This window comes from Hyla sarda, chromosome 3, assembly GCF_029499605.1.
Source record: "Hyla sarda isolate aHylSar1 chromosome 3, aHylSar1.hap1, whole genome shotgun sequence".
NCBI lineage: Eukaryota > Metazoa > Chordata > Amphibia > Anura > Hylidae > Hyla > Hyla sarda.
The window spans coordinates 641807-656215 of record NC_079191.1 but is presented as its reverse complement, the minus strand read 5'-3'; positions in this window follow the sequence as shown (position 1 = coordinate 656215).

Here is a 14409-nt window from a genome sequence, read left to right as displayed (position 1 = left end):
GGATTTCGGATTAGCATTTTTCTTAGTCAGTGTTACAATACGAGCAACGATGGTGGAGAAGTGGGGAATAAATTGATGATAATAATTTGCAAATCCGAGAGATCTTTGGATAGCTCGTAGGCCAGTGGGACGAGGCCAATCAACTACCGCAGATAGCTTATCAGGGTCCATTTGAAGACCTTGACCGGAAACAATGTATCCCAGGAAGGGAAGACTGCTGCGTTCAAATAGACATTTCTCAATTTTGGCATAAAGTTGATTTTGGCGTAGTCGCTGAAGCACTTCAGGGACATGAAGGCGGTGTTCCTCTAGGTTGGAGGAAAAAATGAGGATGTCATCAAGATAGACTACCACACAGGAATACAGCATGTCCCGAAAAATCTCATTAACAAAGTCCTGAAAGACTGCTGGGGCGTTGCAAAGTCCAAAGGGCATGACTAGGTATTCAAAGTGACCATCTCTAGTATTGAAGGCGGTTTTCCATTCATCACCTGCTTGAATACGGACGAGGTTATATGCGCCCTTTAGCTCAAGTTTGGTGAAAATCTTAGCTCCACGCAGTCGGTCAAAGAGTTCGGAGATGAGAGGCAGAGGATAGCGATTTTTTACAGTCATTTTATTAAGTCCACGGTAGTCAATACAGGGACGTAGAGATCCATCTTTTTTAACAACGAAGAAAAATCCGACTCCGGCTGGAGAAGAAGATTTCCGGATAAAACCTCTTTTGAGGTTTTCCTGTATGTACTCAGTCATAGCTTGTGTTTCCGGGGCAGAGAGTGGGTAAATCCTGCCACGGGGCGATGTGGTACCAGGGAGCAAGTCGATAGGGCAGTCATAGGGTCTATGTGGAGGTAAGACCTCTGCTTGCTTTTTAAAAAAGACATCCGAAAAGTCCTGATAGGCCTTTGGAAGACCTGGCAATGGAGTAGCCGTGGAGACTTGGCTGGAAGTAACTGGGTGGAGACATCGATTGTGGCAAGAAGTTCCCCAACTCTGTCCAGGGTGGCCCAGTCGAGGGTAGGCGAATGACGTTGGAGCCAGGGCAAGCCCAGAAGAATCTCAGAAGTGCAGTTCGGTAGCACAAAAAATTCAATATGTTCATGATGGTGATCTCCAACACTCATGAGTAGCGGTTGAGTGCGGTAATGCACGGTGCAGACCAGTCTCTCTCCATTGACGGATGAAATGAAGAGAGGTTTGACAAGACGGGTAACTGGAATATTGAATCTGTTGCTTAGGGAGGCTTCAATAAAACTTCCTGCTGAACCAGAGTCCAAGAAGGCCACAGCGGGAAAGGAAGTATTAGCGGGTATGGCAATCCGCACAGGTATAGTCAGTCGCGGAGAGGAAGAATTCACACCTAGCAGCGCCTCTCCTATGTTAACTAGGTGCCAGCATTTCCCTGATGCGGAGGATGAATGGTACAGTGCATTAGGAAATGTACAGTACTAGCACAGTACAGGCACAGGTTTTCGTTCCTACGGCGAGTCCTCTCTTGTTGGGTCAGGCGAGACCGATCCACTTGCATAGCCTCCTCGGCGGAAGGCACAGGAACAGATTGCAAAGGACACTGGAAGAGAGGTGCCAAGGGAGGAAACCGCCTGGTGCGAACAAGATCCTTTTCCTGACGAAGCTGCTGGCGTCTTTCAGTGAAACGCATGTTGATGCGGGTGTCCAAATGGATGAGTTCAGACCGGGAAGCAGGAATTTCTTGTAAGTCCAGAACATCTTTGATGTGACTGGATAAGCCTTTTTTGAAGGTCGCGCAGAGGGCCTCATTATTCCAGGATAGCTCAGAGGCAAGGGTGCGGAACTGAATGGCGTATTCGCCCACTGAAGAACTCCCTTGGACAAGATTCAATAGGGCTGTCTGGGCTGAGAAAGCCCGGGCTAGCTCCTCAAAGTCACAGCGTACTTCTGAGAAGAAGGACTGGATAGTAGCAGTGGCAGGATCATTGCGGTCCCAAAGCGGTGTGGCCCAGGACAAGGCCTTTCCAGACAGCAGGCTGACCACGTACACCACCTTAGACCGTTCTGAGGGAAATTAGTCTGACATCATCTCCAGGTGTAGGGAACACTGGGACAGGAACCCACGGCACAGTTTAGAGTCCCCATCAAACTTGTCTGGTAGGGACAGGCGGAATCTGGGAGCGGCCACTCGCTGCGGAGGAGATGCAGGAGCTGGCGGAGGAGATGGTTGCTGTTGTTGAGGCAGAAGCTGTTACATAATAGCGGACAACTGAGTTAGCTGTTGTCCTTGTAGCGCAATCTGCTGTAATTGCTGGGCGACCACGGAGGTTAGATCAGCGACACTGGGCAGCGGGACCTCAGCGGGATCCATGGCCGGATCTACTGTCAGGGTCCGGAGTGGTATGCAGGGATGACACAGGTAGTGGATCCTGTATGTCAGTGAGGTGATGGCGTGGGCCGTATCATGGGGACGGAATCTAAGGGGTTACTGGTTTTCACCAGAGCCCGCCGCAAAGCGGGATGGACTTGCTGCGGCAGGTAACCCCCAGGTCGTTCCACCAAATAGCGACTCAACCTCACTGACTGCTGAGTCAGGCGCGGTACAGAAGGACTAAGCAAAAGGTAAGGTCAGCCGTGGCAGAAGGTCAGGGCAGGCAGCAATGGTTCGTAGTCAAGGGCAACGGCAAGGGTCTGGATACACAGGCAAAGGACACACGGGAACGCTTTCACTGGCACAAGGCAACAAGATCCGGCAAGGACAGGAAGGGGAAGTGGGTTTTTATAATGTGGAAGTGTTTGGTACTGATTGGGCCAGGCACCAATTAATGGTGCACTGGCCCTTTAAATTTCAGAGAGCCGGCGCGCACGCCCTAGAGGGCGGGGCCGCGCACGCCGGGACAGAACAGCAGGAGGACAGGGCAGGAGGTGATTGGGATGCGACCCGCGGGCGGGCGCGTCCCGCTACGCGGATCGCATCCCCGCCGGTGATAACAGTGCAGCGCTCCGGGTCAGCGGGTCTGACCAAGGCACTGCACGCAGAAGAACGCCGCAAGCGCTCCGGGGATGTCCTAGGCCCAGACCGGGAGCGCTCAGCATAACATATATAGTAGCTGAATGGCACAGTCTGGAGTTGGCTGAAGCATAAGGAGACCATATTGTGGTTGAATTGCACAGACTGGAGTTTGTGGCAGCATGAGGAGACCATATAGTGGCTGAATGGCACAGCCTGGAGTTGGCTGAAGCATGAGGAGACAATAGGGCCTCACAATCGCTAAGATTAAAACATGAATTTTTTAATTTCCATTGAAGATGTATGGTACCTAGTGCTACAATAAACATATATAGGTAATGTCCTAGGCCCAGCAGCATCACTAAACCATATAGTTGCTGAATGACACAGCCTGGAGGTGGCTGAAGCATGAGGAGATCATATATGGGTGTCACAATACTGGCGGATACTGCTGGAGACCAATGGCAGAGACTAGGCCAAAATGCAGGAGACTTGCACAGGAGTAGCAGGAAGATAAGTAGAGACCCAGGCGAAGTATCAGGAGAAGACTTGATAATCCGTCAGCAGGTACACAAGGTTAGCAGGGTAAACTGCAAGTAGAGGAACAGACCCGAGAGCAAGTTCCAGGCTAGAGGACTGTACAAGCAGGAACACAGACACAATACTCAACAGGCACTGAACAACAGGCCTGAGGGGTTTATATATCAGACAGGAAGTAAGATGGCACCCAGCTGAGACACAATCCCCCATCTTGACTGAGGGAAAACGTAAGGGAAAACCAGTCCAAACTAAACAGGCATAGCAGGGCTATTCCTGACATTACTCCCACCTCAACAGCGGCCTCTGGACGTGACCTGCCATGGCTTCCCAGGATGTCTTTGATGAAACTGATCAGTTGGGGAGCATTAATATTACTCACAGGTTCCCAAGAATTTTCTTCTGGCCCATAACCTTGCCACTTAACTAGGTACTGTAGTTAGTTCCTGAAAATTCTTGAGTCCAAGATTTCTTCTACAATAAACTGTTCTTGCCCATCTACCTCCACTGCATCAGGAGGAGAAGGAGTACATTCCGGAAAAGGGTTGAGCACAACAGGTTTTAACAGAGACACATGAAAAACAGGATGAATCTTCATGGATCGTGGGAGGTGGAGCCGAACAGCTACTGGACTAATAATCCGGATAACCTTATAGGGCCCAATAAACTTCTGTCCCAGTTTTGGAGAAGGCACCTTAAGTTTCAAATTTCTGGTGGAGAGCCATACTTTATCTCCTACCTTAAACATTGGTGCTGGCCTACGAAATGTATCTGCCGCCTTCTTGTAATTTTCTTGAGCCTTCTCTAATGTTGCTTTGATTAGTTCCAAATTTTGCTGTAACTTAGAGATCCTTTCCACAACTGCAGGCATAGGTGAAACAGCAGGGAATTTGGGTAGAATATTTGGGTGATATCCCAAATTCTCAAAAAAAGGAGTTTGCTTAGTGGAGGCTTTTTCTGAGTTATTATAGGAAAACTCAGCCACCGGGAGCAGATCAACCCAATCATCTTGTTACTGACAGATATAACATCGCAAGTACTGTTCCAGGGTCTGATTTGTGCGCTCAGTTTGTCCATTACATTGTGGGTGAAAGGCGGTTGAAAAGTTAACCTCAATATCATGTGCTGAACAAAAACTCTGCCAGAATTTTGATGTAAACTGTACCCCACGATCCGAGATAACTTCATCCTGAACTCCATGAAAATGAAATACATTCTGAACTACAAGGTCAGCAGTGTCTTTAGCGGAAGGTAGGCCAGTACATGGAATGAAGTGTGCAGCCTTGGTAAGCTGGTCAACTACTACCAGAATTGTATTTTTTCCCTTAGAGGTAGGTAGATCTACGATAAAGTCCATGGAAATGGAACCCCAGGGACGAGAGGGGATCGGCAAAGGCTGTAACAAACCCAAGGGTGAAGAACGGGGAGTCTTGCATCTAGCACAAACGTCACATGACAATACATATTTTCTTACGTCCTGTTGATAATTGGGCCACCAAAAGAAACGAGATAGGAATTCCTGTGTCTTCTGCACTCCCTTGTGGCCAGCAATCTTAGAATCATGGGCAAGTTTTCGAATTTTCAATCTTACTGTTTCAGGTATATATAGCTGCTGCCCGTGGATCCACGTCTTGTTCTTAAGCGTTAAATGCACCTCATCAGGTGGTTGAGACAGCAAGGAATCTGTGTTATAGGCCTCTTTTATCTCTTCCAGCAAGTCCTTATTATGGATTACTCCCACGAAGTTAGACTCAGAAACAATAGTTTTGGGTGGAATAATAGAAGTAGAATCATTGGAAAAAATCCTCTTTGCCATTTCGGGAACCAGGCCGGTATGAGATTACAAAGTTGAATTGGTTGAGAAAGAGACTCCAACGAGCCCTGCGAGGAGATAGACACTTGGCAGATCCAACAAATTCCAAGTTACGGTGATCAGTTAGAACAATTATTTGCTGTGAGTAGTGATGTCGCAAACATAACATTTTCGGTTCGCTAACGGCAAACGCGAACTTCCGCAAATGTTCGCAAACCGGGCGAACCGCCATTGACTTCAATGGGCAAGCAAATTTTAAAACCCACAGGGACTCTTTCTGGCCACAATAGTGATTTAAAAGTTTTTCAAGGGGACTAATACCTGGACTGTGGGGTGCCAGAGGGGGATCCACGGCAAAACTCCCATGGAAAATTACATCGTTGATGCAGAGTCTGGTTTTAATCCATAAAGGGCATAAATCACCTATTATTCCTAAATTCTTTGGAATAACGTGAACATAGTTTCCCCCATTTTAGGCAGCACATAGTTAGAGCCCCCCCTTTAGGCAGCACTGGTTTTATTTCACAGCCAAAAAAGGTATTTTTTTTTATTTGAACAACTGTCACACCAAATGTGATTTGCACTAGTGTGACAATGAGCAAAAAAGGTTGCCAGCGGAGTTCCCCTTTTAAGCAGAGGTCCCCAACCAGGGTGCCTCCAGCAGTATGCAAGACACATGGACTGAATTTATAGCCCTTTTAGTACTGTAGTTAGTTGCTTGAAGGAAATTAAATTTTACACCGGAGTACCCCTTTTTAGGGGTGCTTTTTTGGGTGCTGTCCTTAACCTGTTCAGGACCCAAGACGTATGCATACGTCTTTGGTCCCTGGTACTTAAGTACCCAGGACGTATGCATACGTCCTGAGTCATTACGGTCTCCGCCGCTCGCCGGGCGGAGATCGGAACTGCATGCTTGCTGAAATCGTTCAGCAGGCATGCCGTGCAAATGCTGAGGGGGGTCCCGGGACCCCCACATGTCGGCGATCGTCGCAGATCGCAAGCAAATTCACACCAGCGATCTGCGCCGATTCCGGTCATTCGGGTCAATTGTGACCCGATGACCCGGTAATAAATGGTGATCGGCGGTGTGCGGAAAGATAAGGACCGGGATCCCCCCTCAGAGCATCGGAGACCCCCAGGAAGAAGAGGACCCCATTAGATCAGGGTGAGCTTTTTTCCAGGGACAGGTAGGGAATCAAAAGAAAGTAAAAGTAAAAAACAGTAAAAGTGGAAAAAACGGAAAAAAAAAAAGTAACCCCCCCCCCCCGACCCCCTAATAGGTCCCCAAGGGTCAACTGTCACCTGATCCGTGTGACCCGGGACCTATTAGGGGTTCAGGCTGCTGCGAGTACCACCCATTTTTTTTTTTTGTCCGCAGCTTTTTTTTTTTTCCTGTAATTTTACACCAAGCACCACACACTACACACTTCCCTGCCCCCCCCCCCCCCCCCCGCACACACAACCTCCCCACCACCCCACGGGTTCCAGAGTTTGTTGGCAACTCCAGAATCCGGATTGACCATGCTGGATTCACTGATCTAGATTTTTTTTTTTTAAATGTCATTGACAGCCTGGTCAAACGAACTTGTATGCCCAGCAGTTCATTGCCCACCACCCCTATTCGTTTTTGGCCAGGTCCAATGAATGGCGCGCCATTGATGCAGCAGAAATGAGGACATTTTGGGGCCTCACGCTGCACATGGGCCTGGTCAAAAAACCAAGTGCTCGTCAGTACTGGAGCGGGGACGTCCTCTATCGGACCCTGCTTTACAGTATGGCGATGACACGGAAGCTGTTCGAGGCGATTCGAAAATGCCTGCATTATGCAGATAATGAGGCATGTCCGCCCTGAGGTGATCCCGCCCATGACCGGCTTTACAAAGTGAGGCCGATCATCAATTACTTTGGGGCCAAATTTTTGGAGGCCTACGTACCGCTCATGGATCTCTCTGTAGATGAGTCTCATCAGTTTTAAGGGGAGACTCATCTTCCGCCAGTATATTCCCTCGAAGCGGGCACGATATGGCGTGAAGCTCTATAAACTTTGTGAGAGTACCTCCGGGGACACTCTCAATTATAGAGTGTATGAGGGACGAGATTCCTGTATTGAACCCCCAGATTGTTCCCCCACTCTGGGTGTTAACAGGAAAATTGTTTGGGACCTTATGCACCCATTGCTGAATAAGGGTTTCCACGTATACGTGGACAACTTTTATACCAGCATCCCTCTGTTCAAATCCCTTTCCGCCAGATCCACGTCCACTTGTGGGACCGTGCGGAGGAACCAGAGAGGCCTCCCTCTAAATTTGGTCCAGACGCCTATCCCCAAGGGTGAGTCCCGTGCCCTCACCCATGATAACCTGTTGTTGGTGAACTATAAGGATAAGAGGGATGTCCTTATACTCACCACTATTCATGGGAATGGCAGCACCCCTGTCCCTGTGCGAGGTACCGTGGAACCGGTCCTCAAACCCGATTGTATTCTGGACTACAATCGGTATATGGGGGGAGTTGATCTCTCAGATCAAGTCCTTATGCCATATAACACTTTTGTACTATCCCAGTACGCTGGCAACACAGGGACATTCCTCCAGTACCAAAAAGAAGTCCTAAGGTTCCTGATCTTTGCTGATGGGAAAGAGCAGGCCGGACTTCCCAAGGGTCTGGAGTTATAGGCGCCAGGATCGTCCCAAGCCAACACTTTCCAGGTCTGATCCCCCCCCACTGGAAAGAAGGGACGAACCCAGAAAAAATGCAGAAAGTGTTTCAGAAGGGGGATTCGGAAAGACACCACATATCAATGTGACACTTGCCCAGATAATCCGGGACTCTGCATAAACTGCTTCAGGGAGTATCACACTTCCATGGAGCCCTAAATTTTCCCTTCTTATGTAAATTTTCCATAATTTGACCAAGGTACCAAGTCCAGAGTACATTCCAAATTTTTAACCCCATCAATCTCTAAATTGCCCCAAAAACCTAAAAAAAAAAAAAAAAACCTGATAAGACCTCTGGGGGTGTTTTTTTCAAAAATGGGTCATAGGTCACTGAGTCACTATCATCGGGGACTTTTTTATGTTGCCTCAAATGCGCAACGCTCTCTCTCCACCTGAGCGGGTGCGCATTTGAGGCAACAGGTTAGGGACGGCCACACACATCACATTCCCAGAATGATGATTCAGAGCATAGGGTTTGGGGCGGGCATTTTTTTTTTTAAGTTTTGGCTATGCTCTGGGTCATCATTCTGGGAATATATCCTTTTTTATTATAATTTTCTGGCCCACTGTACCCCATATGTACCCCATATTACCCCATATGTATTTACAAATTGGGGGGGGAGGGTCTTTTCTGCTATTAACCCTTGTAAAAATGTAAAATTTTGGGGAAAACTCACAATTTAGTGAAAAAAAACATATTTATTTTTTTATATGCAAAAGTCGTGAAACCCCTGTGGGGTATTAAGGCTTACTTTACCCCTTGTTACGTTCCTCAAGGGGTCTAGTTTCCAAAATGGAATGCCATGTGTTTTTTTTTTTTTTTGTGCTGTCCTGGCACCATAGGGGCTTCCTAAATGCGACATGTCCCCCCCATTTCAGCAAAGTTTGCAAATGTGACTCCTTCTCTTCTGAGCATTGTAGCGCCCCTGCATTACACTTCAGGTCCACTTATGGGGTACTTCCATACTCAGAAGAGATGGGTTTACAAATTTTGGGGGGGTCTTTTCTGCTATTAACCCTTGCAAAAATGTGAAATTTGGGGGGAAACCCACATTTTAGTGAATTTTTTTTCCCATTTTTTTTACATATGCAAAAGTTGTGAAACCCCTGTGGGGGTATTTAGGCTCACTTTATTCCTTGTTACATTCCTCAAGGGGTCTAGTTTCCAAAATGGTATGGCATGTGGTTTTTTTTTTTGCTGTCCTGGCACAATAGGGGCTTCCTAAATGCGACATGCCCAGAGCAAAATTTGCTCTCAAAAAGCCAAATATGACTCCTTCTCTTCTGAGCATTGTAGTTTGCCCGTAGTGCACTTCAGGTCAACTTATGGAGTACCTCCATACTCAGAAGAGATGGGGTTACAAATTTTGGGGGAATTTTCTGCTTTTAACCCTTGCAAAAATGTGAAATTTGGGGGGAAACACACATTTTAGTGAAAAAATATATATATTTTTTTACATATGCAAAAGTCGTGAAAGCCCTGTGGGGTATTAAGGCTCACTTAATTCCTTGTTACGTTCCCCAAGGGGTCTAGTTTCCAAATGGTATGCCATGTGTTTTTTTTTTGCTTTTCTGGCACCATAGGGACTTCCTAAATGCAACATGCCCCCCCAAAACCATTTCAGAAAAACGTACTCTCCAAAAACCCTTGTCGCTCCTTCGCTTCTGAGCCCTGTACTGCGCCCACCGAACAATTTACATAGACATATGAGGTATGTGCTTAATTGGGCTACAAATATAAGTATAAAATTTACCCCTTGTAAAAATTCAAAAATTGGGTCTACAAGAACATGCGAGTGTAAAAAATGAAGATTGAGAATTTTCTCCTTCACTGCTGCTATTCCTGTGAAACACCTAAAGGGTTAAAATGTTGACTGAATGTCATTTTGAATACTTTGGGGGGTGCAGTTTTTATAAAGGGGTCATTTGTGGGGTATTTCTAATATGAAGACAAATCCACGTCAAACCTGAACTGGTCCCTGAAAAATAGTGAGTTTGAAAATTTTGTGAAAAATTGGAAAATTGCTGCTGAAATTTTGGGGGAGATTTATCGATGATATTTAGATTTTTTGGGATGGCACTATCACTGAATTTAATTCATTTGTAACAGCATTAAACACAAATAGTATAGGTATGAAATTCACTTCGGAAATTCACACTAACACGATCACTTTTTTAGATTTGGTTATATCACTTGATTTAGATGGGACAGTACATACCAATATACATAGAAAAGAAACGTCCACTAACAGTTTTCTTCACTGGGATAGTTTCCACCCCCCTCCCCTCAAAAGAGGGATACCGATAGGCCAGTATTTACGGGCCAAGAGAAACTGTTTTAGTGAGGAGGCCTTTCAGAAGGAATGTAAGGAGTTGTATGAGAGATTCCTTAGTCGGGGTTACCCCAAAAAGTGGCTCCATAGAGCCTATGCCAGAGCAAGAGCGACACCACGTAGTTATTTATTGTCTAATCAATCTAGAAGTACTAACGAATCTGGAAAGGTCATACGCTGTATTGGTACATATGACTCTAACAATAATCAAGTGGTAAGGATATTGAATAAATTTTGGCCCTCACTTATGAGTGATATGGACCTCAGAGAAGTATTACCCCAAAGACCAGCAATAACGTATCGCAGAGGACGAACCGTGAAGGAGTCTCTTGTTCATAGTTTCTACTCTGAGAGCAATATGCAAATGTGGCTGAAGTCACCAACCACTGGTTCATGCCCCTGTGGAAGTTGCACTTTTTGTAAGTTTATGCCTAGAACAAAAGAATTTACTAATCCGGTGGACAATAAGAGCTATAAGATTCAGACCTTTATAAATTGTCAAACGACTGGGGTGGTGTATGCGGCCCAGTGCCCATGTCCGAAATTATATGTGGGCAAAACTATTCAACAACTACGGAGGAGAATATCCAAACATCTGAGCACAATTAACACCCATATGGATACCCCTCTGTCTAGACATGTTAGGGAAGTCCACAGCGGTAATGTCACCTTGTTAAAATTTTGGGGCATTCAAAAGTGCAACTTAGGTCCACGACGGGGAAATTTGAACCGTAAACTTCTCAAGGAAGAAGCATTTTGGATTTTCAAATTGAAATCTAGAAGCCCATTATGTCTGAATGAGGGCTTTACATTTTCAGCCTTTCTGTAAAGTAAGACATTTCTGTAAAGTGAGACATACCTCCAGCAGTGACAGTTTGTGTTAATTATACAAATATGTGTATTGATATTAGTATTGATTGTTGAGCTACGCCCACAATATATTATGACAGTCTCCCTTCCTGTTTTTCTTCAATATGTATATTTTTCGTTCTGTTTTATGTGTATGAAGATTATGGATTCCATTTATTGTAAATTTCATTTGGACCACTTACCTTATAAATGTGGAAACATGCTTGCATTTGAGGTATACTCTTTGATACATACTTTTGTATGTTTATATTTTTATAAAGCATTGAGTTTGCTACATTAATCCCTTCACACTGCAACTTGTTTTGTGAAGGTCCACTCAGGATTTATTGCTGGCCAGCAATCAATCCTTGAATAATGGTCCAGTATGTAGTATGGGGCATACACACAATAAAGGTAGATGTATATAGTATATTCGGTTTATTACCAACTATATCTAATATTGTATACGGAGCCTCGTCAATCCTAATCTTTTGTACACAATATTTTACAAGTAAATCCTATATGGTTGACAGTTGCCTGCCCTTCCCCTTTTTTGATTGGGACATACTTACCTAGTAATGGATCCATAGTTGTAAAAAGAATATTTACATTGGTTCTGATACAGTGATTAACAGAACTTTTTTAGGTTGGATTTAAGCCATTATTAGTGAGTACCCATTAAACTTAGTCTTCCCCTATGCATGTTAATCTGCAGTCACTACCCTTCTAGTTCTAAGTTTTCCCGCATGCGCGCTTTGATTCCGGCCACTACGTTCTACTTTCTAAGTTTTTTCGCATGCGCGATTGACTGGTGGACGGGCGCATGCGCTAGCTTACGTGGTGACGTTGTTTGTTTACAATCTAGAGCGCAAGCGTGGTTTTTTACACAGGCGCATTAGGGATCTGCCGTGATTTAGCGCAGAAGGAACCGGAACTGACGGAGTTCCGTGAGTGTTAATGAATTGACCTACCAGATTACAGTTGGGGAAGATAGACAGGTAAGTTAACGTATACCTGGGGAGGTAAGTACCTGCCCAGGTGTCATCATTGTGATTGGCTAATCTAATAATCCTGGCAATTGGGTAGGTGAACTGCCAATCTTATTGATAGTTCCCTATTGGATGGTTAAACACAGGAAGGGGCTGTGATTTTGGTAAAGGAGGTTATATAAACCCTCTACGCGGCGTTCTTACAGCCATTGTTCTCTAACCTCTGAAGACGTCACTTTGGTGGCGAAACAAGTTAGGAGGGACAGTGTGTTAGTATTTTAAATATCAGCAAAAGCACCCTTAATCAGCGCATTCTGCAGATGCGCTGAGTAGATTCCTAAATTCAGTTGGTCCCTAGGGACAACAAGTACATTAATACATGTGGTGCTAAAATGCTGGATCTTTTAAAATCACTTATAGCTCTGAATATCCACTTTATTGTTTAATTAAAAGTTAAGTTGTAATCAAGTGAGGGATAAAAAGTGGACTTTTTGCTCAGTCCCTTTGGGCTGAGTTGAGGTATAAAATAAACATATGTTTAGTCCACCCCTCACTAGGGTCATTGATCCTTGTGATCATCATTTTTGAGTTTACATGTTATCAGATGGACACTTACCATTGTACCCGGGAGTCACGAAGAGGGGGAGAGCAGGGGATGTCGAAGACGTAGAGGAGAAAAGAAAAGAGGTAAGAAGTAGAAAAAGACAGAAAAGCCGACGTACAGACACGAAGGCACAGGGACTATAGAGGATGACCATAAGGGCCAAATTTAGCACCAGGACAAGCCTGGCTGGTGACCTAGTGGGGGTAACATAGAAGGCGCACTGATCCCAGGACACATTACTATCAGTCATCGGAGTGTGTACTAGTGTCAAGTAGCTAGGGCCACTAGCAATAGCGCCAATAGTGCCTGTAGCTCAGGGTGACCTTTAAGTGTATGAACTGCTACCTCAGGAGATGTATGAAGGTGGCAGCAGGGTCCTGAGTCGATGAGGAGAGCGTGTTGCCCTGTGGGCCGCAGCCTTTAGGGGGGTCTTGTACAGCTTTTTCTTTGCTGGCAGACTAGCACCCCAATAGTCAGGTGTATCAGTATCTCCTGATGAATCATCAGGGTCCCTGTCAGATCTGGGGTCTGAGACCTCCATTTCAGCGACCCAGTCAAGTACATTTTCAGGCGGCGGTCCAGGCACCTGCATAGTGCTCTGGTTTAGTGTTGTGGGGTGGGTGACATGTCTCTCTGGAGAGCTGCCATGGTGGTGTTGGGCCTCTATTGCTATTACTTTTTCCTTCTGCGCAGAGTACAGCGGTAGAGGTTGTGGGTGCTGCTGAGGGGTTCTGGTAGGGTCAGAGGCAGAGGCAACATGTCTCACAGCAGAGGGGACAGCAGGAGAGCAAATGGTGTTAGGCTGGGAGTGGGAAAGCTGAGGGGCCTGCAGCGGTGGAAAGTCCTCATTTCTCAACTGTGAGTCACTACTGGCTCCCATTGGGGCAACCCCACTCTGTGGAAACGCAGGCCCGCTAGGTGTGGGGACAGCAGAGGCCAGCTGGCATGTCTGTGCCGCCTGAGGAGGTATGGAGGGGGAAGGTTGGATCTGCATTGGTGGCGCAGCGGGGCTGCGTGCCGAGGGAGCGGGGGCCCCGAACCTACTTGTTGGTCCCGGTGGTCAGCGGTGACAGCTGCTTGGCACCGGGTACTATCATAGGCCTTCCGTCCGCTGTCTTCAGGCTCCGTTAGGACAGCAGAGGGTCCCGTATAGTCGGCTGGGCGCGCGCCGACTCACGCTTTCCCGTCACTTCTGGCCTCTAGCATGGAGGGTCTGTGGAGGTTCTCAGGCCAGGACGAGGCAGTGTGGGGTTGCTGGGGTTGAAAGAACGCTGTGATCTGGCATGTCGGGTCCCTAAGGCGTCCAGATGGTTGCTAGTGGCGTTTATTCCTGTGCCTGCCTCCCATGACACATAAAATCATCCCTCGAACATGCGGCCCAGGCGGGAGCACTCAAGGATCATGTCCTCTCGCCAGCGTGCCAATTAAATGAAATTTTTAATTGAAAAATCACACACGGTGGGGGAGGGGGTATCCGTGTGTGATTTTTGAATTAAAAATTTCAAAAATAATACGGAGATGGATGAACTCTGCTTCTTTATTTCAGAAAACATTACTTTAGAGAAGAATCTCTTTTTGCGGTCCACC